The sequence below is a fragment of the Hippocampus zosterae genome, chromosome 16 (assembly GCF_025434085.1).
Source record: "Hippocampus zosterae strain Florida chromosome 16, ASM2543408v3, whole genome shotgun sequence".
Classification (NCBI taxonomy): Eukaryota; Metazoa; Chordata; class Actinopteri; order Syngnathiformes; family Syngnathidae; genus Hippocampus; species Hippocampus zosterae.
In genome coordinates, this window is record NC_067466.1 from 6,741,511 (window position 1) to 6,768,112 (window position 26,602).

At 41.9% G+C, this 26,602-nt stretch overlaps 1 protein-coding gene across 1 annotated transcript in view; it reads left to right on the plus strand.

Annotated features, from left to right (window-relative positions):
- thap12a (THAP domain containing 12a) overlaps window positions 1-26,602 on the plus strand; it is a 252,958-nt gene that overhangs the window by 51,063 nt on the left and 175,293 nt on the right. The gene's annotated exons all lie outside the window — the stretch shown is intronic.

A 26,602-nucleotide genomic window follows, 5' to 3' on the forward strand; every position in this document is an offset into this window, starting at 1 on the left:
CACGTATGACCAAATTTAATAGCTCATACAAATACCTTCCAAAAAGTAAATAAACAAAATGACAAACAACTGGTCAGTGTTTTCAAGTCATGACTTTAAAAGGGGTACAGCCGATGCAAATAGGTGTAGAGGAAAAAAATGTGCAGTAAATTCAATATTTAGTGAGATGACATTTTCACTTAAGAATGTAATACGTATAAAGATGTACATTTACAAATGAACGTATTTTCCGCACTATACGGGCACACCTATAAGCGTTCAATTTTCTCAAAAGTCGACAGTGCGTCTTCTAATCCGGTGCGCCTTATATATAATCGATATTTTGATTTCTTGGACGCAGTATTTTAAATGTTCTATGAAGCGCCTCGTTTCAGCTGCAGCAGTTGTGAATGCCCTTTATATATAAAGCTGTACTGTACTGTATTGTATTCCCTTCAGTGTAGCGCCATCTAGTGGATGCATAAGGCAACTGCAGACACTATTGTAGCTTCTATCTCTGCCCCTTATAATGAGGTGCGCCCAATATATGAAAACAGTTTTGAAATAGCCCATTCATTGAAGGTCCGCCATATACTCTGAAGCGCACTATAGTGCGGAAAATACGGTAGTTTTGAATTAAACTACAGGATTTTCACAACAGTTTGCTGCAAAACAAACCTTACTTGGGATAAATACGATGAATCTCTCAAATAAAAAAGTGCTGGAACAAAGCGTTTTAAAACCTTCAGGGGGTTGCAGCCACAAGGGAAACATTTACTTGGAAATTCCACCATGAAAAAAAACCCAAAAACCCACCAGCAGGCAACATGTAATGTTTTTCATCACAAACATACAGTTTCGTTTTGAGAAGCAGGCCTACAATGCCCACATGTCAAATCCAAAAGAAATCTGATTAATGTAAGAAACAAAGGCAGTGGGTCGGCTTGTCAGAATTGGTGTGGTTTTGTGTGCAGCACATGTTAGCCTCTGACCAGCCTTGTGTTACTTGAAGTGGTTCTCATGATTTTGCACGGACATAAATAGCGATGAAATATGGCGCTCCATACTGTGAGGCCACATGACGCGGACTCAACATACACCCACTGGAGTTTACTTTCTGACCGCAGCCTGTTTAAAACATCAAACCTCAAAAACAACTTCAAAAACTAAGACATCCTCCCAAGATTGAACTGAGTGCAGACATTTTGTTTTATGAACTGTTTGTTATTGGCAGATGAACGCCAACGGCTACTTTGGGTACCAACATCAGCGCAACAAGGGCATGCTGAGGGTAAACTTTGCTGCCGTTGCTATTTTTCGCTTGTTTCATATTTAAGGTCTAGAAGTGTTTTCGTACAAACATTTACCATAATTATGACTTTACTACTGTGCTTGTGATGGACCGTGATGCATTCCGACTTGTGTAAAAAAAGAAACCGAACTCGATCACAAACCGAACCTCCTCTATTTTACCGACTGGCTTTCTGGAAGTGCGGCAAAAACATGAAGCGGGCAAAAAAATATAAAATAAAATTAAAAAAAAAATGGTATGGACGCGTTCCTTACCATGAGCGCTAACGTCCATTGCTAACTGCGCCTGTCTTTGAAAATACCAAAGCTCCCACCCACTTTGCGCCAGACTTGTGCTGGGCATGAAAATAAGGCCCAGTGTCGAAGGATTGAAGAAATAGTGTTGAACAAATCTGCCTCACAGTTCGGAGGCTCACGGTTCAAATCTTCATTTTGGCTTTATGGAGTGGAATTTGCATGTTCTTCCTTTGCTTGCGTTGGTTTTCTTCCAGTACTCCCGACTTTGTCCAGCTGTCTCTAAATGTTAACGGATGACTCTAAATCGTCCTTACAGTAGGTGTGAAAAGGAGTGCGAATGGTTGTTTGTCTATATGTTCCAGGATACACCCTGGAAATCATTCCAGGATGTATCCTGCCTGAGCTGAGATATGCTCCAGCTTAACCGAGATCCTAGAGGAGACAAGTGGTACACAAAATGGATGGATGAATCGCAGGGTTCCAAAAGCAGAAACAGGCAGTGGGGGTCATATGCAGTGTACTGTGGTATTCTGGTTTTGGGGGGCGCCGGGGTGCATCTGATTGTGTGCAGGTGAGCGAGGGTCTGAAACGAGCGTGCACACGAGCCTGCCTGTCAACAGCACCAAGGTCTCTTAAGTCACTGGCATTCCTCTGCGAAGCAGATGGAGAGGAGAGGTTTATGTACGCCTGTGCAAATGCTTTTAGATAGAGTACCGTAGCAAAGACATTGATTCGGAATATAAATACCGTACAAGTTTGAAATTCAAGCACTGCTACGTTCACACGTAGCGATTTAACTAAACGTTCCTCAGTGAGTATAGAAAGCAATAACGGCGAAAGCATTCTTTTGCGATGCCGCAGTTGAGTACTGGCGAAGGCAAAAGGAGAAAAATGTGACGAGGCCGACCGAGCTCTGCCCGTGTCAGCGTTCAAATAAATCCTGACGCAATTTATCGCTATCGTGGCCCAAAAGGTAAATTTGACACTCAGTGTATTTCATCACATCATCGAGATTAAGACGGGCCTGTTTTTACAGTCGATCTGGTCAAGTGACCCTCCGAGCAACCGTTGTTATCATTAATCCGTGCAACTATTCATCTCACCCCAGACTAACCCTCGCTCACTCCAACGCCGTCCGCAGAATATTTCACGTCGAGGACTGCTTGTGCAAACATAACAATCCTAGTTGTTAACCTTAATTTGGTCCACATTCCTTCATTTTTTTGTGTCTGTCAACACAAAGCAGGAGCTGAGCAGCTGTCTGAGTCGCGAGATCGACCGACCGACCCTCATCTGGGTTATAAAGCTTATTTTTGTCCAGAATAAAGACAAAACAAAGTCAAAATGTAAAAAAAATAAAAGAATGGGATTAATCACCGCTGTACTTTCTTTCGACACGTCTTTGTTTGTCAGTCGCTGAGTATCTCTTCATGGTTCGGAGTGTGACCTCTTGTTCTGTGGGAATTGCCTTGTAGTAAAGAAGGTAAAAAGGTTGTTAATGGACAGCAGTGAAAATATCAGGGGTTAATGTCTGCCCGAACAATATAATACCAATTGCCTTTGTGCTGGGAGCGCTCGAGATAACTTGCTGTGAATGAGGGAGACAAAGAATTTGGCTGGAGTAGTAAAGGCATTCAAATGTACTGACCCGCACTGTAAATGGACTTTTGTAGACCCCCCCCCCCCCCACCGCCCCCGAAACCCCCATCCTCACCCTCAAGCCTTTAAATAGGACCCTGGCGGTATGCGCTGTTGAAGGACTTTTTTTTTTGTTTGTTTTTGTTTTAGTTGTGAGTATGTGCGTTGTTCTTAAGAGCGTTGCCGGGAGATAGCAAATGATGCAAAGCATGCACCTTTCTAAAAAAAAAAAAAAAAAAACTGACATTAAACCAACCGACGGGAACAGAATGTGTCACTACCACGCGTTTGCACCTCACACGGAAACTAATCGGGCCACTTATTGCTGAGAGAATGTCAAGTGTTATTCTGCTGTTTGTAGAGAGTAAAACCTCTTTAAATAATAGCGATAACATTATCTAATGTAGCTTTTCCCCAAACGCAGTCAGTTTGTCAGTTGGTTTATAAAATATATATATATATATACCTGTATATATATTCATTCATTCATTCATTCACTTTCTGATCCGCTTTTCCTCACAAGGGTCACGGGGGGTGCTGGAGCCTGTCTTCGGGCAGTAGGCGGGGGACAACCTGAACTGGTGGCCAGCCAATCGCAGAGCACACAGCAACACAAACCAACATTTGCGCTCACACTCACACCTAGTGACAATTTAGAGTATTCAATCAACCTGCCATGCATGTTTTTGGAATGTGGGAAGAAACCACAGTACCCAGAGAAAACCCACGTAGGCCCAAGGAAAACATGCAAACCCCACACAGGGAGGCTGGAGCTGGAATTGAACCTCTGCACTGTCCGGTCGTCGCGCTATCCACTGGACCCACTGGCCCTCCTATACACGCACACGCACGCACACACACACACACACACACACACACGCACACACACACACACACACACGCTCATATGTAAAGTATATTGTTTATTTTAATAAAATTAGTCGCGATCGCATTCACACTTCTTCCCTGGTGGTCTTTTTTTAGGTCTTTTTTCAGATCATCAGACGAGGTTGTCATGATCCTGTCTTGCTTGTCTTGATTGTGTTTCAGCTCCAGCTGGAGTAAGGGGCGGTTCCCTCCAGCAGGCGCACCTGCGGCGCGTTTCCTGATCACGCCTTGCCATGCATTTAAGGACTGACAAGATGCCCAGTGATTGTCAGATTTCTGTATTTAGCTCACGACTCCCAAGTGCTTACTTTTCTAGGTGTTCTTGACATTTTTTTTGCCACATAGTCTTGCATATTTATTTTGATTCACAGTATATTGCAGTTGAGAATGTTAAAAGTGAGACATGACGCCTTGGGTCTGTGTGTTTGCTCCGCCGAAGTACCGCATCATCAAAGGGTGAGTAATATGTGTTCATTTGGTCTGACCATGTGTTTAACATCTTTTTATACCATTTGATAAGTACTCATGTTAAATTGTTGTTTAAAACATTGCATATCTTAATTTAAGAACGGTTTATAATGAGAGCAGTTTTGCCGTTATGAACGGTTTTGCTGTAATGCACATTTTGAAATACTGTGCTGGCTCGCACAATTTGTGCTGTCAGTTGTTTTGGGTGACATTTTTTTTGTGTATTTTGTACAACATTGAAAAATATTTGTAACCAAATGTCAGTGCAGCCTTACGTAGCCAAATGAGCCCATTCATCCAATCCAAGTTTCCATGCTGTGTCCCTACCCTGTTATGTGAAACTGACTTTAAGTCATTGTTATTTGATGTTCACGATCTACTGAAGGAGAAACACTTTATCTTCAAGAAACCAAACATCACATGACATGTTTTGAATAAGAAATCTTTTTTTTTTTCCAGACAAAACTTTACCTCTCCCAGATTCGGTGATCTATTTGCACCGTCGCAAGGAGTTTCATCAAAATGGATGAAAATGGCCTAGGGAGAAGAATGCGTGTGGTGGAATTAATTTGAATAAAAGAAATACAGAGTTAAGTACGCTGGGAAAAGTAAACACTGGTCTGTGTAATCACAGTAAATCTGTTCTGGAGTAGAGGGATGGTGGTGGGGGGGGCAGCCAACGGTTTGTTCCTTGGAGGAGCTAACAAAGCCGGCGAGAACAGCTTTACTGAGAGAGGATAAAGTCAGAGAGTGACGGCAATGTCTGGCTGAGTTCAACTATGTCAACAAAAGCGTGCAATTCAAAGAGAGAAGAAGGCGACCAAAGTACTCAAGGAACATATTTGGAAGGCGCTGGACTCTAAAGTACACTTTATGTTCACGAACTTGTATGCTAGCTAAAGCTAGCTAGATCTGAACATAATATAACCCAAAGGATTTTCACCACTCTCATGGAGCCCCGACAGTGAGATAATGAAAAAATGCTCAGAGATGCATTGCAATCGAGCATGATGATTTGATAAATGGAGCAACTTGTCCCCCCCCCACCCCCCAAAACGAGGACCGCACATCACTTAAGCCATCAGCGTGAAAGTGTTTTCCTTGAGTGTAACTGTAACTGTTAGTTACTTCATTGAAGCCCAAAAATCATTCATAACCCGGCCACACTTTGACGTCAAGCGATTTTTGGACCTATTGAATGGTTATCATCACACAATATTATGAAAAACGGCTTCTGAACTTTGTGTAACTAGATATTTAGTTTTCTCAAAATGGGTTAAGAATAATTTCCAAAATGTTTCAATATGAAAAATGAAACGTGGAAAAGAAGTAATTTTTCTCTTAACTGTCGATACTTCGATCTTTGTCAAGTCTAGTCAAGTCAACAGTATTTATAGAGCACTTTCAAACAGCCATCGCTGCATACAAAGTGCTGTACATGGAGCGATTTAACATGCACAAAACGGTAAGACAAATCGGTAATAAAGGCGGTAGAAAGCACCAAACGGTAAAATCAAGAACAAATCTAAGTCATGCTGAGTCGAACGCCAAAGAATACAAGTGAGTTTTGAGGAGGGCTTTAAAGATGGGCAGCGAGGAGGCTTGCCGAATGTTCAGTGGGAGGTCATTCCAGAGAGAGGGACCAGCAACAGAAAAGGCTCGATCCCCTCTGAGCCTCAGTTTAGTTCTTGGTACTTCTAATAATGTCTGGTCCACAGATCTGAGGCGCCGGGCAGGTGTGTAGGGGCGGATGAGCTCAGAGAGGTAAGGTGGCGCGAGATTATTCAGAGATTTGAAAACAAAGAGGAGGATCTTGAAAATAACTCTAAAATGAATGGGGAGCCAGTGAAGGGATGCCAGAGTAGGAGTTATATGCTCTCTCTTACCAGTCAAGAGGCAAGCAGCGGCATTCTGGACCAGCTGAAGGCGCTTAATGGAGGACTGGCTGACTCCAAAGTAAAGGGCATTGGAGTAATGGAGCCGGGATGTGACAAAGGCATGAATTACTGTCTCAAAGTGTTCATGTGAGAGGAGAGGTTTTATTTTGGCCATCTGTCTAAGGTGAAAGAAGCTGGATTTAACAACGGCACCAATTTGCCGATCGAGTTTAAAATCACTGTCCAGTTTAAGAACATATACAGTTCTCTGTCACATATAGAAGAACGGATTGAAAATATGGTGGCGTAAAGAGGAAATCCATTTAGAAAAGTCACGTTACAGAAGATTCAAACAATTCATATCCCATTCAAAAACCAGTAAATAACAATTTTACATGCTTCTACATGTCTTTTTCAGATTTACAATCGGATGATGACTTACAGATCTTTGTTACAATTTACATTTATTGACATTTTTATGTATCTGAGAACCAATGAATATTTTTTATGAGCTTCATGAGGCCAAAATTGAGAAACATCGACTTTGTTGTCCCACTGTGTCTTAATTAGACTTCTGTGCTTAATTTGTGTACAACCAAGCCTTTTGCATTCCCTGTTTTGGACATCAAATGTGTTCTTGTTGGAAAGCTGTTTTTCCCATCGCTATACTACATCAGTCCATTAAGAACAGATGTCTGGAGCTTGTTTATTGCGAATAAATAATTTGCTCCCATTGTCACTTTGCTCAGAAGGTTGAGCGTGAACTTCATTTTATTTCCCCTTGTTTCTTTTAGTGCGCATGTGATCGCTATTCAGCCTTGTTTCAGTATTTGGTTAACCCCGACAACTCAGGTTGAGCACTGGAACATGCTGACAGGCTCAAGCTCAAGTGCTAAAATAGTTTCTCCACTTCCTTCCACAGCCGCAGCTGCAGACATAGAGAGGGTTGACTTTAACAGCCCAAATCCCCACAATCTGATTAAAAGGTTCTCTGAAGATGTCCAAATGAAGTTTTAAAATCTTTTTTTTCTCGCCGCAACTCAAGCACATCAGAGTTAGAAATAAAAATTGGCTAGTGCAGACTTAAACAAATGTGTCTGTGAATATATAGCCACTTCCTCCTAATTTTTAAATTTTTTTTGTAGTGTAGGCTCTACATTATAAGAGTGAATTTTGAAAGGCAGCCAGAGGCACCGATACCCCCCACCCCCTCCCCACTCACCATCCCGTTTAATGGTTTCCATATTTCTCAGCCCGAGTGAGGTAATACAATTGATTTGGCAGCGGTCTAAATGGGAAGGGCAGACAGCAAAGTCATTACGCGTGATTAGCGCCATTTGCAGTGGTTCAACTGATTTGAGAATGATCCGCGTGGTGACATGAGCAATGGCAAATACTGTCTTTTTTTTTTTTGAACAGCAAACTAAAAATTAAACGGGCAGTGATATTCATGTGATTTTAAAGGGGAACCTAATGAGGATAAGCGTTGTGTTGAAAATGGATGGATAAATCAGTAATGCCATAAAACACGTAGTTGTTCTGTTCTCTGATGATCGTGGGCACGGACTAAATAATTAGTTGAAGTATTTCGTATTCAACTTGCTTTGATTTGCTTTTCTGATTGTTATACTGGGCCTCAAACAAGTGGTACAATGAACAAAATGATGAGCTCACCAAAAATGGTCATCATCATTCTGATCCAGCCAAATATTGGCTCCTTCTTCTGGGTTTTATCCTGCTCATCTATTCTGTCACAGATCTCAGCATTCTTAGACCCCTCGCGCGGGCCGCCTGAAACATGATGAACTCCACACTTTTAAGAGAATTCATCACATAAACCACATGTAGTCAGGGAACTCGGTTTCAGTGTGGTCAAACTATATCTACATCTCTGGCAGCACACAAAAGAAATGTCATCTTTAGACGGAGAAAAGACGGAATGCGTAAATTTACCAAACTACAAAGGCCCAACAAGGGATGCTGCATCTGGAAAAAAGGAGTCTGAGCTCCATTTTAGTCAAATGTCAGAGGAAGTCTAACACCCTGCAATAGGTAGAAAAGGCAAAAAGCTTGATCTTTGGCTTCACCTCGACCTCCCAAATCCTGCTTTGAAACGATTGCAAAATTTGTAATTGAAGTTGAAGTTGTCCATTGCAATTTGAATACGCTGTAAAACGCATCAATTGAAATTAAAGCGAAATACTACGGAAGAGGCTTCGGGCCAGTGAAGAAAGAAAAAATACGGTTGGCAAGATTCTCACTTTAATCTCAGAATTCTGACTTTAAATTAGAATTCTGAGATTAAAGAATTCTGACATTAAAGTGAGAATCTTGCCAACTTTATTTTTTTCTTTCTTCATTGGCCCTAATTCTCTTCCGTAAAAAATACAGTTCTACCTCTATGAACAAAATTAATTGGTTCTGGAAGAAATTTCTTAACTAGAGCATTTGAAAGTTGAGACGCATTTTCTATGTAAATGCCCTAATCCGTTCCAAGACCCTCCAAAATCCAGCCATAAATGTATTGTAAAGCATAAAAATATGTAACAAATACACATTACAATTTGATTATTGCACAATAAATGAGAGTTGTGCACAATGTAAACAACAAAGAATAAAATTGGTAATTTAATTTTTAACTGCGTCCTCATCGGGGATTTATTTTTTATTTTTTTGCCCTTTTAGTTCATGTTCTCGCTCAGAAGTAGTTTTTGCCTAGCGTTTTGTAAAGAACTGATCCAAGGACGTTTGTTTTTGTCGGCTTTTAACAATCCTTCGATAATGTCCAAAGCAAACATCAGCATAGTGAGCGATCGGTGGTGAACAGGTGAACACTTTTTCTGTTTGAAATCATTCATTCATTCATTCATCTTCAGAGCCGCTTGATCCTCACTAGGGTCGCGGGGGGTGCTGGAGCCTATCCCAGCTGTCTTCGGGCAGTAGGCGGGGGACACCCTGAATCGGTTGCCAGCCAATCGCAGGGCACACAGAAACGAACAACCATTCGCACTCACACTCAACTAGGGACAATTTAGAGTGTTCAATCAGCCTGCCACGCATGTTTTTTGGAATGTGGGAGGAAACCGGTGCACCCGGAGAAAACCCACGCAGGCCCGGGGAGAACATGCAAACTCCACACAGGGAGGCTGGAGCTGGAATCGAACCCGGTACCTTTGCACTGTGAAGCCGACGTGCTAACCACTGGACTACCGGGCCACCCTGTTTGAAATCACATTTATGTAAAATTATCGAAACACCTCATGGCCCGAGGGGAGAATGATGAGGACGCTGAATAGATACCATTTGGTGGATGTCCCTCTTAGCCAATGGTATGCCAGGAAAATCAAACGTTATAACCAATGGCAGAGCAGCAAAAGGTACTGTATGTTGCAATCAGGAAACTCGGAGCTGTGAGCTACAGCCTGTACTGTATTGTAACCTTTTGTGTCTTAATATTTCTTTCGTAAAAAGAGGCAATATTTTCCGATTGAGGCGTTTTGTAACTTTAGTATGAAGAGACGATCATAAGTCAAGGCACCACTACACAAAAGTTCCAAAAGCGATGCCAAATGAGTGTTGAGCATCAACGCTCATTTGGCAACCTTGACTTGAGGGTATAGAACCTTGACTTAAGGGTATAGAACAGGAGGATCACGACAAGCACACAAATTGCAATGGTTCCGCCCCGTGGACTCTTTCTCTCCTCATTACCCCCGCTGCCCCTTTCATTGCCCCAGTGTGGGCTGCAAATTTCCAGCGCTTTTATAAATAGTTCTACTGCTAATATTTACTCCTCACTTTCAAGCTCAGACAGAGAAGGAGAGCGGGCTTGCATTCTGTTGCTCGGGCAGGAGGCGGCAACTAACTGATGCCCTCATTAATTCCGCAGAAGGGGAAACAAACATTTGTCCTTTCAGAGCCTTGTGTGAGTTTGCGGAGGGGGCCCGGCTGAGTGACAGCAGCAGTCTTGTTAGGCAGGTTTGTATTACAGAGCCGTGTGTGCGTTTGCATTCATCAGGATGTGTTAGTGAGCCAAGTATTAACCCACAAAAGAAACCTGCAACCAGCAAGAGAATTTGCATTGGCTCGAAGCAAAAATACTGCATGCGGTGTAACATTCTGTCTGGGGCAATAAAAAATGTTAACTGTTGAGGATCTTGTCACACTTTAGTCCAAGTTTCACAGACAGTGAAATGGTTTTGGCAAATCAACACTATCGACAGGATGAACCATTTAAATGTGTTTGTGCATCCTCTTTAAATGTGTTTTGTATTTGGATTAGTGCTTTCTGAGAAAGAATCTCACACTGGAGCCACCTTGTTCATCAAGTATTAACAAGAAGCATGATGACAAGTATTTTATATCACATTATTGTAATAAAAAAAATCAGTTGAAATTTCAGTTGAAATTCTTAACATGTTTCCTTTACTACAGTGACACTGTAACCTGTTGGTAATTTTTTTTTTAAATACTATAATCATTTTTTTTGTTGGGAATGGGAGACAACTGCCATTTTCATGGAAAACACACACACACACACACACACACATACACAGTTCCTTGTATCAGCAATCATAATGATGAATGAAATAGAACTACAGTTAAGTATGATGCGGCGGGCCGGTGGGCGACTCCTTAGCATTATCGCCTCACAGTGCTTAGGTGCAGGGTTCGATTCCGGCTCCGGCCATCCTGTGTGGCGTTTGCATGTTCTCCCCGTGCCTGCGTGGGTTTTCTCCGGGTGCTGCAGTTTCCTCCCACATTCCAAAAATATGCATGGCAGTTTAATGGAACCCTAAATTTGTGATTGTGAGTGTGAATGGTTATTCGTCCACGTGACCTGCGATTGGTTGGCAACCAGTTCAGGGTGTGCCCCGCCGACTGCCCGGAGACGGCTGGGATATGCTCCTACACACCCGCGCCCCTTGTGAGGATTAGCGGATTAGAAAATGGCTGGCTGTATGTATGAAGTATGATTCACATGTTTTGTATGAACATACTGCATTAGCCAGAATATAAGACGGTGTTTTTTTGCATTGAAATAAGACTAAAAAAGTGGGGGTCGTCTTATATTCGGGGTCTAGACATTATACAAATTCACAACGCTAGTCCGCGCCTGATAACATTGAAGCGAATGCTGAACTTGACTCCCGAGGCCAAAGCGAACCCCTGTCACAAAGAATAAAAATAAAAATAGTGGTAGCAGGAAGAAGAAAAATAAAAATAATGGTAAGAACGAAAAGAGAAAAGAATAATCGGAGAGATATACCGGAGACAAATTCCTTGTGTGTTCTACATACTTGGCCAATAAAGATGATTCTGATTCTGATAACAGAAATTACTGTAATTAATTTCTGTATAAAAAATTATTTGGTTTTCAAAAAGTATTTTTTCAAACTTGAGTTTTGAAAAAGAGGGGGTTGTCTTATAATCAGGGCTGTTTTATATTTGGGCCAATACGGTACTTTGTATTAAGTTCAGTCACACAGGGATCTTGTAATGTACTCTATAATCATATTCTAGATGTAAATTAAAGTACCTGTAACCACTGAACTGTCTTGGAACAAAACAGGAATTACATTTAATGTTCTTTTATTTATTATTACTTTTTGGGGCAAAAATGATTAATTTCTAATTTGCTCTTTCAAACCTTTGAGCACTGTACTACAGCATTCACATGTGAACACACGCTCAAGTCTTCGACAAATTAAACCAGTGTAGTGGAATTTTAGTTTTTTTTTTCTTTGCTATGAGTTACGTTTTGAATTACAGTCTACTTCCTTGCCTCCGACCAAGAGTGTCAAACGTTGGTAAATGAAGATGAAGTTGTGTGAACCACTATTTCTTCTTGCGGGTCCTTTTTACCTTCCATTTCTCCTTCCTCTGCGGTGAAACCAAAGTCTGCGTCTTGAAAGTTTGAAGGCTGGCTTTACATTCCAACACAAATGGATTCCCTCAAGATTTTGCGTCACGATTCTCGTTCCATAATACGCGCAAGCACAATTCGAAGCTGTCAGCACCCGTTACCCTACATAGATTGCAGTGGCAGATACCTGGCTTTTGGCATCACCTCTGTGATGACAGCTTTTCATGACAAACACATTACAGAATTTATTAGGCCAATCTGAGGAATTTATGTGGTGTTCCTTGCTTTGTCTTTAAACTGTAAAAAAAAAAAGACGTACAGTATCTCACCCAAAACTATGTATTTTATACAAAAACGCTGCACGACTGTTCAACTTGGAAAGAAACATAACTGATGCATTATGAGCCTCTTATCACATACTTGAGCATAGCAGCGCAAATGTGGAACACCCCTCACTTCCTAAGTACATTTGACAGCAAGGACGCGGAGCACTTTACAGTGATGGACAGCCTCCTGAGCGTGGCAGCCCTCGCGTTTCTCTTCGACCCGCCAACTGGGGATTAACACTACCTCATTGACTGCTAACCTCCTCAACCCCTCCCCCAACCGCTCTCTAACCTTGCCGGCCCATTGCCACGTCATAACATCACGGACTTGCCACGCTTTCTCTTCCCCTTTCACTTCATGTCAACGTCCAGCGTTTCTCGGTGCATCGCATGGCACCCAAGCTTGCCTTGTGATTGAGTACCGGTGAAATGCCAACATTCCAGTGTGGCGGGTGTTTTGTTGGGGGGGATTTCCTGATGTCTTTTGTGCCGGCGTGGCACAATTACTGTTGCTGAGCAATCACTGGCTATGAGTTGGACACTGGCTCAGAGGCATTTGACCATAGGCAGTCAGAGCTTTCCCAGGCCTTGTTTCAGTGCAACATCTCATTTGGAAAGCACCAAACTTGTGCTAGAAAGGACAATGAACGCCGAGTCAGGATTGCTTGACAATAGTCTTACATTATTGGGAATGAACTCCTCACTGTTTTAGTTTTAAAAAATTGTACACTGGAAAATTCCAAATACCTTGATCACTTTATTGCTCATTCAAAATCCGAGTACAGAAGGTCCTCAATTTATAACAGTTGTGCTCCTTCTGTGGTGGCATCACCCGAATTTGTATGTCCCGGGGGCCCTTGCTCTTAAAAATTACCGTATTTTCACGACTATCCGACGCAGCGTACTGTTGGGCGCAGTCTCATTAATGGGTGACATTTCTGTATTTTACACATACACAGGACGCACTGTACTAATGGGCGCAGTTTTACAGTGGTAAAACATACGCTTAAACATACGGCATGCATGCATGCTAACACGTTAGCTTGAAGCATACACTGAAGCTCAAAGCTAAAACACGTTTTTAAAAAGGCAACGAAAGCAGTCCTGAGTTCGGGTGTATTTTATTTACAAGGTACTCACGTTTTTTGCTCAATCATCACTCAGAAAGCCATCAAAGTCGTCATCTTCTGTGTCTGAATTGAACAATTGTGCAAGTATCGGTAATCCATCCAAACCGCCGGGTTCCCTCTCGTTGTCAGAGTCACTCTCGTCGTCATGTGGCTCCACAGAAATGATGCCGGCTTTGCCAAAAGCTCGAACAACTGTACTAGCAGATACGTTCGTCCAAGCAGCCACAATCCATTCACAGATTGTTGCGTAACTAGCCCGGCGCTGCCTCCCACTCTTCGTGAAGCTGTGTTCGCCATCGATCATGCATTTTTCCCATGCCGCTCGCAACTTCACTTTGAACGCCCGGTTGATGCCGATGTCCAGCGGTTGGAATTCATTTTCGGGGGTTCTAGGAAACCAAAACCGAAGTTGTTTTGCAATAATGCACATACTCACATTTTATACAGGTGCTGGTACCTGCTAGAGGCGTGCCTTTAACGTCCACTTACACGCCCACCCTTCACTCATTGCCGGACCCACCCCGTGCGTGCCTGTCCTCACTCACGTCCACCTCTCTTCATATATTTACATATATGTGCGCGGACGCGCTTCACTGATTGGCCGACCTCTTCTCCGCATGCGTGCGTGTCGTCACTCACGTACACATTTTCTCTCTCTCCATAATTTACATATAAGTGCACGGACGCGCTTCACTGATTGGCCGACCTCTTCTCTGCACTTCACTGATTGGCCGACCTCTTCTCGCATGCGTGCGTGTCGTCACTCACGTACACATTTTCTCTCTCTCCATATATTTACATATAAGTGCACTGACGGGCTTCACTGATTGGTCGACCTCACTTCCGCCTTTTCTCTATATAAACAGCGTGTGTCGGGTCTCAGCCAGATTTTGGAACTCAGCTCATATAAAAGACGCTCCGCATTATAAGGCGTCCTGTCCATTTTTGGAGAAAATTTTAGACTTTTAATAGCGCCTTATAGTCGTGAAAATACGGTACCTTAAAGTGCAAGAAATCATTTTGTGCATTTTTCCACCCACAAAAATTAACCCACTCAAAATTTGTATGTTATTCATTAGAAATCCGCAAAAAAACTTATTTGGCCTACCTACGTGTGGAGGAGCAGTGTAAGTGCAGCAAAGACGTGACTGACACCTGCTTGCGGATGTTGATATTACAACTTAGAACAATGTAGCGGAACCCTGCCTTAACACAGCATTGAAGTCATAATTATAAAACATAGTTGTATAAACTTAGAATGCAATCAAGCGAAAAACGATAACGATGGCAATAACGGAACGTACCTTCTTGTGAGACTTGTACCTGAATTCTGATAAATTGGAAAAAACGATCACCTCATTATTTCCTTAATTATTATCAGAGTATGATAATAATCCTTTAATATATCTTCTATACACTACAATCGTTTTTTTAAAACAAACATCCAATGAATGGGTTTAGAGGAGAGGGGAATTTTGATCTAAGGCTTCTTGAACGTTCCCTATCTTTATCAATTTCATTGTCTCAGGTTGTGCTGCACGTCAACCACACAAGGGCCGGATCTGCTTTAAATGATATCATGTTGAACTCCGATTAAATCAACTCCGTTTCTCAACTAGGTGCAGCTGTGTGTCCATCTACATTTCGCTTTTGCTTTCTGGGGTCTCTTTGATGAGAACCGTGGCGTGAATCCCAAATCTGTCATCCTTGCTATATTTCACAGATATGACTTTCCATCTATCTAGGAAGCTTTGCCAGATTTGGAATCTGTGCCTTTTGGGTGGTGTGTTTGCACGTGGGGTGTTTCAAAGAATGGAAATTCAGAAATATTTGAATTGAGTGTGTGTTTGCTTCTCGCAGCCACTCTTGTGCACACTCTTTCAAATTGGCCTTCTAGTGGTCAAGGTTAGCGCGGGCATGCCACTTGAGCGGCTTCAACAGATACTTAATTTTAGAATGCATTTATTCCAGCTCGCAAATTAGACTTCCCAAGATTTTATTTGCTAAATCAAACATTTTAAGTTTGGACCACACAACACATACATGCTAGAGATACAAAAACTGCATAACACATTGGTTCATTGCAGTCGTTTGGGATTGTATAACGGATGTCAGCGTTCGCCCGTGACCCTGACTCAGTTGGGAGAAGCTTTGACCCTACAAATGAAAGGAGCACACGAGATGGTTCCCACATGAGCGACCCTGCTTGCTATTTTGCTTTAATCATCGTTGGCCCCCGGGACAAGAGGAACTATTTAATGTCTGTGTTACAACCGCTTTCTGTTTCCATCCATGTTGAACGTCTGGTTGAAACTGCCCCAAAAGAGGGTGAAAGGTATGCAATTACGGCAGACTGCATGGAGGAGAATATGCAGTGACATTTTTGGTGAGTGACTGAATTCTTATCAAGATGCACGTTTGTCACGTCAAAAAAAAAAAAAAAAAAAAAAGAGAATGGTACAACAAAAATGAACCCAGTATTTAAAATAAATTTCAATTTAGAATTGGAAGTAATAGAAGTACAAATGGTCAACAGCACAGGTATCAAAGTCAAGGCCCGGGGGCCACATCTAGGCCCGCCACATCATTATATGTGGGCCGCGAAAGCAAATCAAGCAGGTCAACTTCCATGATACTTGCTAAAGTCTGACCAAAATTTCAAATTGTCACATGTAATGCACAATAACGTGGAGATATTGCAAGAATTTTCTCATTTCCAAACCCATTTTTTTACATTAACGTTAACAATGTTGAAACAAGTCATTATTCTTTACTTCTGATTTCAAAACTAGGTATCCATCAATTTGTTGTGTGCTGTGTATGTAATATGTGGAGGTGATTAACCATTTACATGGTTTCCCAAAATTCATAACGTCCCTCCACGGCAAACCGTAATTACAATGTGGCCCGCGACAAAAATTAGTTTGACACCCCTGGTCTACAAATACACCTCTCCATGCTTGAAGCAAATTAGAATCAAAAAGGAAAAAAAAACTTTTTTTTTTTTACACTGGTTGCAAATGTATTTGAATAAAAAAACCCTGCTTGGAAGCATAAAATGCATAGAAAAAGCTCACGGTGCATTCCATGCTGTCGTGTCAATATGCACGCATGCCTTTTATCGGTGAATCTGCTCACACAGTTCTTCAAATAAGTGGCAAAGAGTGCTTCTTGAAGTTTTTCAGTGGTCATTCTCAGGTGTAGCTGAATGCAAAACACCCCAAAGAAAAGAGAATTAAAGATTGTATATTTACCCCTTTCAGGTACAGTGGTTACTACAGTGGACAGGCTGTCATGTTATCGGGTTTGAGGGTTATAATTATTGGTGCATGAATGAGTTAAAGAAAAAAAATATTCCACCAAACCATATATGACCAAAAGTGCCCTATGCACCGTGCAAACATATAATAATCAATTTCCAAAGACAGATTAATGCCAGATGTGAAAGTCAAGGCCCGGGGGCCAGATCTGGCCCTCCAAACCATTTTATGTGGCCGCGAAAGCAAATCAAACATGGCAACTCCCATGATGCTTGCTATGGACCAACATGTCAAATTCTCATATGTAATAAATAAGAGAGATATTGTAAACATTTTCTTGTTGCCAAACACCCCATTACAATAACTTAAACAATAGTTGTCTAAACCGTTATTCTTGACTTCTTTATATGATTTCAGTCATAATGGCCCTCCAAGGGAAATGGTAACTAAAATGTGGCACACGACAAAAATGGGTTTGACACCCCAGGATTAATGGATATGAGCATCAATGGAGCAGCAACACAGAGTGTAAATGAGAAATTTAGCTTTGTACTCTAAATATTTAAACAGCAAAATGGTCAACCAAGCCAACATTATTCTCTCTACGGTGTGGGGACACTGGCCTGGAGCTTTAAAGGGGAACATTTTTTTTTTCTCCAAAATATGCTGCCTCTCCATCCATCCGTGTTGCAGCATAATGTGATTGTGCTCGGAAAGCGTGCAAGTCTAAATTCAAAATATCGGTACTGTATACAAAACCCATGAAAAAAAAATCATTTCAAAATCTGCGATATGGCAGGAATCCAAAAAAGTGAATGTCGCGAGAGTTCCTTATTGTAATATTATAAAATTTAATCCCAGTATAACTTATTCATGCAAATTTCACCAATGGGAAACAAAGGTTCCTTGACAGTATTTTTTTTTCTCCAATCGATAATAGTCAACCCTCTTGTGTCTTCTGTCAGGCCTGCTTGTTTTTCGATGAGAAATGAAATCATCTGAAAGACGCAGCCAAAAAGCAAACCTGGAGAGCGTCTCTCCATTCTCTGCTATTGAAATGGCACTGATCCTTTTAATGGCCGCAGCAAGCATGAAGCCGGACTCTGTTTCCATGTTACTCAAACTGTATGCAAAATCTCGCCTGCCAAAATCAATTACCACCTCCAGAGCCTGCCGCTGCCGCTTCAAGAAGCCCAATGAGGCAGAAAGCGGCTCAGTCCTACGAGGAGTAAAATACCACGGAATCAAACTAGTGGACTTCCTCCTTCTCCACATGCCTGAGCAATGTGTCAGAGCAGCCACGGCCAGGCCAGATGATTTATGAGCACCTTTGCTCCAGCCTCCTCTTGACTCCCTCCAGCCAAGAGGACAACGTTACTTCACAAATCAAAGCCCTGATATGTTCAATCATAAAAATAACTGGGAGTGATATGGTGAGATATGAGTCTTTACGATGGGGTTTTCTTGTTTTTCTTACTTATCTCCACGCGTTGGTTCTTCTTTGTGCTTGACCTCGGCTATTCTCTGCTCTGCTCTACTGACCTTGCGTTTTACTTGTTTCTGACAATTGCCGGCTTGTGCGGCACAGGCCTCCGGCTTGTGCGTGTGAGGCAGCAACCGTTTCCTGCGCACCGTTTCTTTTACTGACGGAGCATGCTGCCTTTTAGCAATACGAAACATTATTCTTGAACCCTTTCAGGGACAGCGGTCACGACATTGGGCAGCTTATCATGTCATCAGGTAACAGGGTGCATGAAGGGGTTAATTGCCAATATCAGCTGACAATCTCATCACGATTCCATTGGAGTGATGTGACTTATTGTATAAAACAAACCATATAGGGCAGGGGTGCTCAAACTTTTTGGACCAAAGATCTACTTTTCGATTAACTAACCTCCCGGGATCTACCCTTACCAGCACGATCACACACACACACACACACACACACACACACACATGCACGCCATGATGAGAAACAGCCTGAAACTGAGGCATGCGATGCACTTTTGCAGCCTGTTAATTATCGTAGCTCACACGTACCGTTTTAAAGTGTTTCCCTGGGCCCTCCTAGATTCCTGTTCTTTGCCCGTGCCCTCGGTGAGTTGTACATGAAACAATCTCTGAATGAGAACTATGATAAAAGATGGAGCGCAACAGCTCTGATTACAAGATGTAATTGCAGACTGCTGAGCGCTAACAACTTCCGGTGACGTAATCACGCGCCACCATAAATTTACCTGCCTTATTTTATTTTTTTAATATATATATATATTTTTTTGTGAAAATGAGACTGATAGGATGATTAGGGTGCAGCGTACATTACCACAAAAAATATATTACTAACATGTAAAAAACCACACAAATACTGTATATATATATATATATATTTTTTTTTTTTTCTCCTCGACACTCCTCGGATCTACTTGGGACCTGTCTTGGATCTACCAGTAGATCAGGATCGACATAATGGGCACCCCTGATAAAGGGGATGGAAAAAAAAGAGACTTCCGGCTCCAGATTAGGAATGGGTTGTCCTTTTGAGCACTCTGAAACCTGTCAGAGGTAACCCAAAATGAGGGTGAAATAGCTAACCCAGGGGCGGCCCGGTGGGTGACTGGTTAGCACGTCGGTCTTGCAGTACAGAGGGTTCGATTCTGGCTCTGGTCTTCCTGTGTGGACTTTGCACGTGGTTTTTCTCCGGGTACTCCGGTTTCCTCAAAAACATGCATGGCAGGCTGATTGAACACTCAAAATTGTCTCTAGGTGTAAACGTGAATGCGTATGGTTGTTCGTCTCTGTGTGCCCTGTGATTGGCTGGCAACCAGTTTAGGTTGTCACCTGTCCGAAGATAGGCTCCAGCATGCCCGCGACACTCATGAGGATGAAGCGGGTCGGAAAATGAGCATTTTCTCGAGTTTCTTTTCATGGTTCATTTACCCAAATGACCACAGACATTTTATTAGAGTGGCACATAAAACTTTGAATAAATGTTTGTATAATTCATGCTAGCTAAATTATTTTCGGATTTTTCCAGTGTTTCCAAAAGTGCGGCTTCGAAACGTTTTCAAAAGTAAAACCCGGGCCGGTTATATTCTTGCATAAGCACTAGAATGTTTATCTCTCAGGAATGGGGAAAAAATGCATCTACAAACTCACACTGCACATAAAAGAAGACAATTTTAATTGCACTCTACCTTAGTGTTTGAATGTTTCTACCCGACAAAGAACGTCAGATTTTCAGCAGGCAGACCAAATCGCAATCGGGCGAAACCGAAGCAGCCGTCTTTTACGAGAATTTACAGAGTCTGAATTCACAGTACGGGTTTGTTTTACAGCAGCATTTTAGCTGACAAGTATAATTTCCTCTGTGAGCAAGTTACAATATTTAATAATTTAATCTGAACACTTCACAAGGCTTTTCGTATGACTCATTCATTTTCAACAAAGCTTGCTTTTAAGTACTTGTGGTAATATATCGAGTCGACCCATCAATGATCAATGAACACCTTTGCCACTCTAATATTAAATATATTTCAGTGTTTGACTTGGCAGCGTTTACCTCCGCCTCTCGCACCAACGTCAGCCAGGCTCGGCTCGAGCTCACCTGCCACCTGAATGAGGAAAAAATAGTTTTGAAAATATACAGTTTGTATCCATGTTTAATTTGCCACATTGGCAATACATTTTTTTTAGAATGAAAATTTTACTTGAACTCGAAGGCACACGTAGCAGCAAGGTTTCAAAACCCATCAATGCTGGTATGGTCAGAAATTTTACTTGAAAGCTCAATAAACAATATGACTGGTTATGAAGGTAAGGTGGATGTTAAAATGATTTTCATATCAGTGAAATTCTAATCTTGATTTCATATAAGTGGGTGGCACGGTGGTCAGCTGGATAGCACGTCGGCGTCACAGCGCGAAGGTGCAGCGTTTGATTCAGTGGCCTGGCCTACCTGTGTGGAGTTACATGTTGGATTGGATTGGATAAACCTTACTGTCAAATGTACTGTATGTGTAACATACAGCCCAGATGAAATTTCTTCCCTCTCAACATAAAACAAGTTCTCCTCATGCCTGCATGGGTTTTCTCCAGGTACTCGGGTTTCCTCCCACATTCCAAAAATATACATGGTAGGTTAATGACCCACTCTAAATTGTCCCTAGATGTGATTGTGAGTGGTTGTTTGTCTTTATGTGCCCTGCGTTTTACTGGTGACCAGTTCAGCTCTCGATCGAAGTCTCACCCACCAAAGAGAGAGACCCCAAAAAAAAGCGTTACAGAAACTGGATGGATAGATAATACACGCTTGTGTTATCATCCAAATGCTGAAAAAATATGGAAGAAAGAAGTCCTTATTAGTTTGAATTCTCTTGTGGTATAAAAAGGGCATCAATGGATTTGGAACTGCTGGTCAAAGAAAACTTTTCATTGGCACCCTTCTCTTTGAACGTGTGATGAATTCCTGACGATCAATCCAAAATAAATGTGAATTACCGTACTCTAAAATAACTGGCACTGACATTTCAATACAGATGTGATGAACCTTGATCCAGGTTTTTCTGTTGTTGTTGATCATCTTAATCAAAATTAATAAAAGATTATTTCAAGTGGGCATTCTTTCGTCGAATACGTCTTAATTGAGAATGCATTCTGCACCCGGTCTATAGACTTCTCACAAAGAGCTCATGGAGCAAAGCATCCAAGGGATACTTGGTTTCTCTTGAAAAACCTAAGCCAGTCATTGATGGGGGATCTGAAATGTAGCTCACATGGGGGGAACAAAGAGATTTTATTGGAATCCCTGAAGGGAGTTTCTGGCTTTCACAGAGGCTCCCTGATCTGTCCTTGTTGCTCCCTCCCGACAACGGCGGGATTATAAGGTGAAGGTCCATCTGCTATCATGTTGAAAACTGTGACGCTCAGGATAACTGAATAGAATAGAAAGTTCCCATAAAATGAGTGTGGGTCATTTTAGACCCACTTATGGATGTGCTAACAACTGGTTAGCACGTCCACCTCCTAGTGCAGAGGTGCAGGGTTCGATTCCAGCTCCAGCCTTCCTGTGTGGAGTTTGCATGTTCTCCCCATGCCTGGTTGGTTTTTTTTCCGGGTACTCCGGTTTCCTCCCGCATTCCATAAACATGCATTGTAGGTTAACTGCACACTCTAAATTGATCCTCGGTGTGAGTGTGAGCGCGAATGGTTATTTGTCTATGTGTCCCTTGTGATTGGCAACCAGTTCTGGGTTTGCCTCGCCTTTTGCCGGAAGACGGCTGGGGTAGTCACCAGCACACCCTCCTGAGGATAAGTGGCTCGGATAATGGATGGGTAGATGGATAGATTAGATTAGAAATTTACAAAATATCAACATGTCAACATGTTTTGAAGAATACCTGAAATATAAAATAAAAGGGGTTTTCTTTTGTTTGTTTGTTACTTTTGGTTTCATGTGGTCTTCAGGACTTTATTTGGGTATTTCAGTAAATTTTTCCAGTGTACTCCTGCTAGGAATTTTTTGGGGAATATATTTTGTTCAGTCCTCCCTGCTCCCCCTGCCTCTCTGTTTTTTTGGTTCCACGGCTTTCACGCAAACCACAACAGATGCTAGCAAACAGCTACCTGATGAGCAAAGCCTATTTACATATTGAATATTAAAAAATGGCCCCTTCAAAGTAAAAGGTATAGTGAAAGATTCCATCTTTTGCCATTTCCAACCCAAATTATCCTGCAAACACGATCATTTCCACAATCTGTTGTTGAAGTCTGCAGCCAAAAGGGTAAAACAAAACAAAAACAACACCCTGTGTGGCGGTTGTTAGCCACTTGGTAATACATGTAAGGTGTCTGCGCAGTTCTGGCGTTATATGGATGTGGATGTCATAGCCTACAAATGGGTAATCAACCTATAGATTGGTGTGTGTACTTTGGAGTGAATACTCTGAATGTCTGGAAGTCATTTGTTCCTTTCGTCATGTCAAGCGCTGATCTACGGGTTCGGAGGCACCCTGATGACAGTGACTTACTGTATGGGCCTTCTGTATATCCCGTGTAGAAAATCTTTTGTTCTGTTGAAGACGCCTCAGAGAAATCCTTTGGTTCCAGAGTTGGAAATCTGTTTTAGTTTTCTAGGAACAGCTGCAACAATGATATCTTTATAATAAATTACAAAAAGAAAAAAGCTTTTAAGTTTGCTCGAGTGTTTAAAGTTACAGTATTACTAAAAAGTAAGCGAGACACCGGTATTTTAAAAGGATTCATTTCGGTCATTTTGAGTGATGGCAGTGCAAATATGAACTAGGATGACTATTTAGAGTAATTTGTTTAATTAGTCTGAGACAGATAGGAGACTTTCCTGTGCTTTCACCTATTGTCTGACATATTATTGAGACCATTGTTAGCTTTTGCGAGCCAGCACACCCACAACTGCCAATCAGCAGTGATTTGTATAACTTCTTCTAATCAGAGTCTGCGCAATGTTCCAGCAAGCCGTCATTCACCAAACAAAGATGCACGAAGAATGTAAGCATCTGTCACCGGATTAAATCCAGCGGGTATTTTGGCTTGCGTGCAATGACATTGCCTTTGGCCATGACGAATATGAAAGGATTCTTAAGCATTAGTTTGCACAAAAAGAACACACGGCTATCAGTCAACTGACAACACTTTTCACCTGACGTCATTTCTTACGTGTCACATCTGTGACAAAATTAGCAACGTTAACAGCACAAGTGACCCAAGTTAGATTTGAGCTGCCGTTCCATTTTTTTTACAAGTCTTGAGATACGAGCACTGTTTAGTGCCAGTGACTCAACTAACTTCACGACAAGCAGCAGTTTGGCAGATATAATTCTCTGTTTATTGTCAGTCCAATTTTAAGTTTACTGTCAGACTAAATCATATACAAAGAATTACATTTTGCTTATTTAAAACAACCACATATCCTAGCTTAATGTTAATGCAAAAACACATCTACGTTGCAGTGCTTTAACCCTTTAGACACAAATGTAGAACGATACTATAACAGTATTCAGTCATATATTCATTATCCTCTGCATAGAAAAACTAATATTTGGGACAAACTGATGAGCTGAGAGAGGAGTTGAGACTTCTTGATGAATATTATATCCATCTGGCTGTCTTAAACTACCCAAATGTGACCAAGGCAAGCACTGTACAATAATATGTGCAATGCAGTTGCACTAGCTTAAACATGGGATTCGGGTTAATGTGTGTGTGTGTGTTCGTGTGTATGTGTGTGTGGTGGAACTGATTAATGGTATTTCTTTTCATTTCAATGGAGAATGATAATTTGAGATATGAGTGTTTGAATTACAAGCATGGTCACGGAACAAATTCAGTTCGTATTTCAAGGTACCAATGTAGTACAGTATACATTTCTATACGGGTCAATTTATTTTAAAAATGGGCCGCTACAAATCACGACGTAACTTGTTCCATGGGTTTCTCATAGCTGGCTACTTAAAAAGTCTCAACATGGCCCTGCAGCAGACAGCAAGCTCAAACATTTCAATAATCTCTACCCTTGTACGTCAGTCTGTTTTCCCTCTGCCTGAATGTCATCCAAAGCCGTGCGCTGTCCAAACTGACAAATCAAAATACACCATGTCCAAACATGGACCGAGCCTTTGTTTCCATAATACACCGCAGCTCCGCTATTTGTTGCTGACTTCGATTGCCTTCGATTTTTTTTTTTAAATTGTCTCACTTTCACTGTTTAGCTCTCATTTTCACATTCCATAACGTATGCTGGGAATCTGGAAGGATGTGACCTTCCTGAAAGCAAATACTGTATGCACTCATGAAACTGCTGGGTTAAGAGTAACCCAAACTGGTGCTGGTCCAGAAACAACCTTCCCATTTTTTCCATTGGCTAACTTCTGCTCTTCAAGCCAACCAAATCCAATATGCTGGATCAAAATCGTTAACCTAATCCACAGCTACCCAATGAGTGGGTTCGGAAAATAATCCAGCATTTTTAGTGCGATTATAATCCAACAGTTCTGAGTCAATAATGTCTTACCATTGTTTTAAACTGATGCTTCTGATACTGCCCTCCTAAAGTGGACATTCCTTGAATCTCACAGTGTCACTTCCCTGGAGCTAATGTGACATGATCCTCTTGATAGTGACCCTAGAGGTCCTGGGACTGATTTGGCTACTGTGTTTTGTGAGTCAGGTGGGGGGAGAATTTGCACTTTTGGACTATTTAGATACTCTGCCCTCAGGCAGGTACAAATCCAGAGGGTTTGAGAAGCAAATTAGCAGCTCCTAATTGCATGGTCCGAATGACGTGACATAAATCATGTGAGTCCGTACGCGATGCAGCAACCTGTACGAGCATTCAAGGCTTCCAAAACACTTCAGACTCCCTAAACGACTTTCAAATCTGTCAAGTGATGGTGAAGTCTATTTTCAGTATTATTATTTGCATTACTAGATTTCAAGTGGTGAACAGCATTCCATGTAAATAAGATGTGGGATACAGTTTTTGCAATGTTTATTTTTTTAAATAGATTTTTGGTTTTGTTTTAACAGTAGCAAGTCAACCAGGAAACAGATTGTGTGGTTGAACATTGAGAACTGTAGCCTGCCCACGGTGACTGACGGGTGTGATGCTGCCAAGAAGCATTTCGGATCATTAAAAAATTATGTAATTTTACCAGTCAACACATCATGTGCTATTACAAACACTACAGAAATAATGCAATTACATAAATGCACCTTGTAAATCCCCGAAGGGGGGAAAAAGGCACATGTGACTAATTGCTACAGCAACCAGCCTTACCCTGAAGGCACAATGTCACTTCTGGTATTTCCTCTTGGATTCATCAAAGTCAAAGGCCTGATGAAGTTTTTGCTTTCTTTTCAGTTGCCTTTGCTTTTTTTTTCCTGGACCAATGACTAAGTGTTTATTTTGTTCCAATTGAGCAAAGTGAGAGCGCTAAGCCACGCCCTGTGTGGAGAGGGGATGTGAGGAACCGCAACATAATAGGAGGCTCCCTGCGCTCGGGTTCATTGTGAAGACGTCGATGATGAAAAACCAGGACTTTGCTTTCGGGTCAGTCTGTGGACACATGCCGCCAAGAGCTGAATGGCACCCCACCCTCCTCTTGAAACAAGAGGTCAGGGGCCGGCTACATCAATACACCCTCCTGACCTCAAATCCTCGACCCCCGGAGCACCTAATGTCTCCTTAGTATCTTGACCATCAGGACACGAGACCCAACAGCGCTGCATATGTTACAGGTGCCATTTACAGAGAGACAGATGATGCTAACCAGACAGTCGGGCAGTCAAGAATCTCCAAGTCCTTGTATCGTTTGGTGTTTCGTGGTGGCTGCGACGCTTAGCAGGAGGGTTGTCCTGCTTTCACTTTGAAGCCTCGGGGGGGAGCTGACTGTAAATTGGGCTTTATTACAGGGAAATGGATGGGTCAGGTACCTGCTGTGGCCACGTCGTTAGTCCTAAAAGAGGTTTATCACCTAGCTCTCAACTACTGTGGATTACATATGCAGCCACTGCTGTCGACGTCCGTACCCCCGCTGTCCAAATGAGGCATCGTCACAATGGAATCCAAATGAGACAAAGTGTGAACACC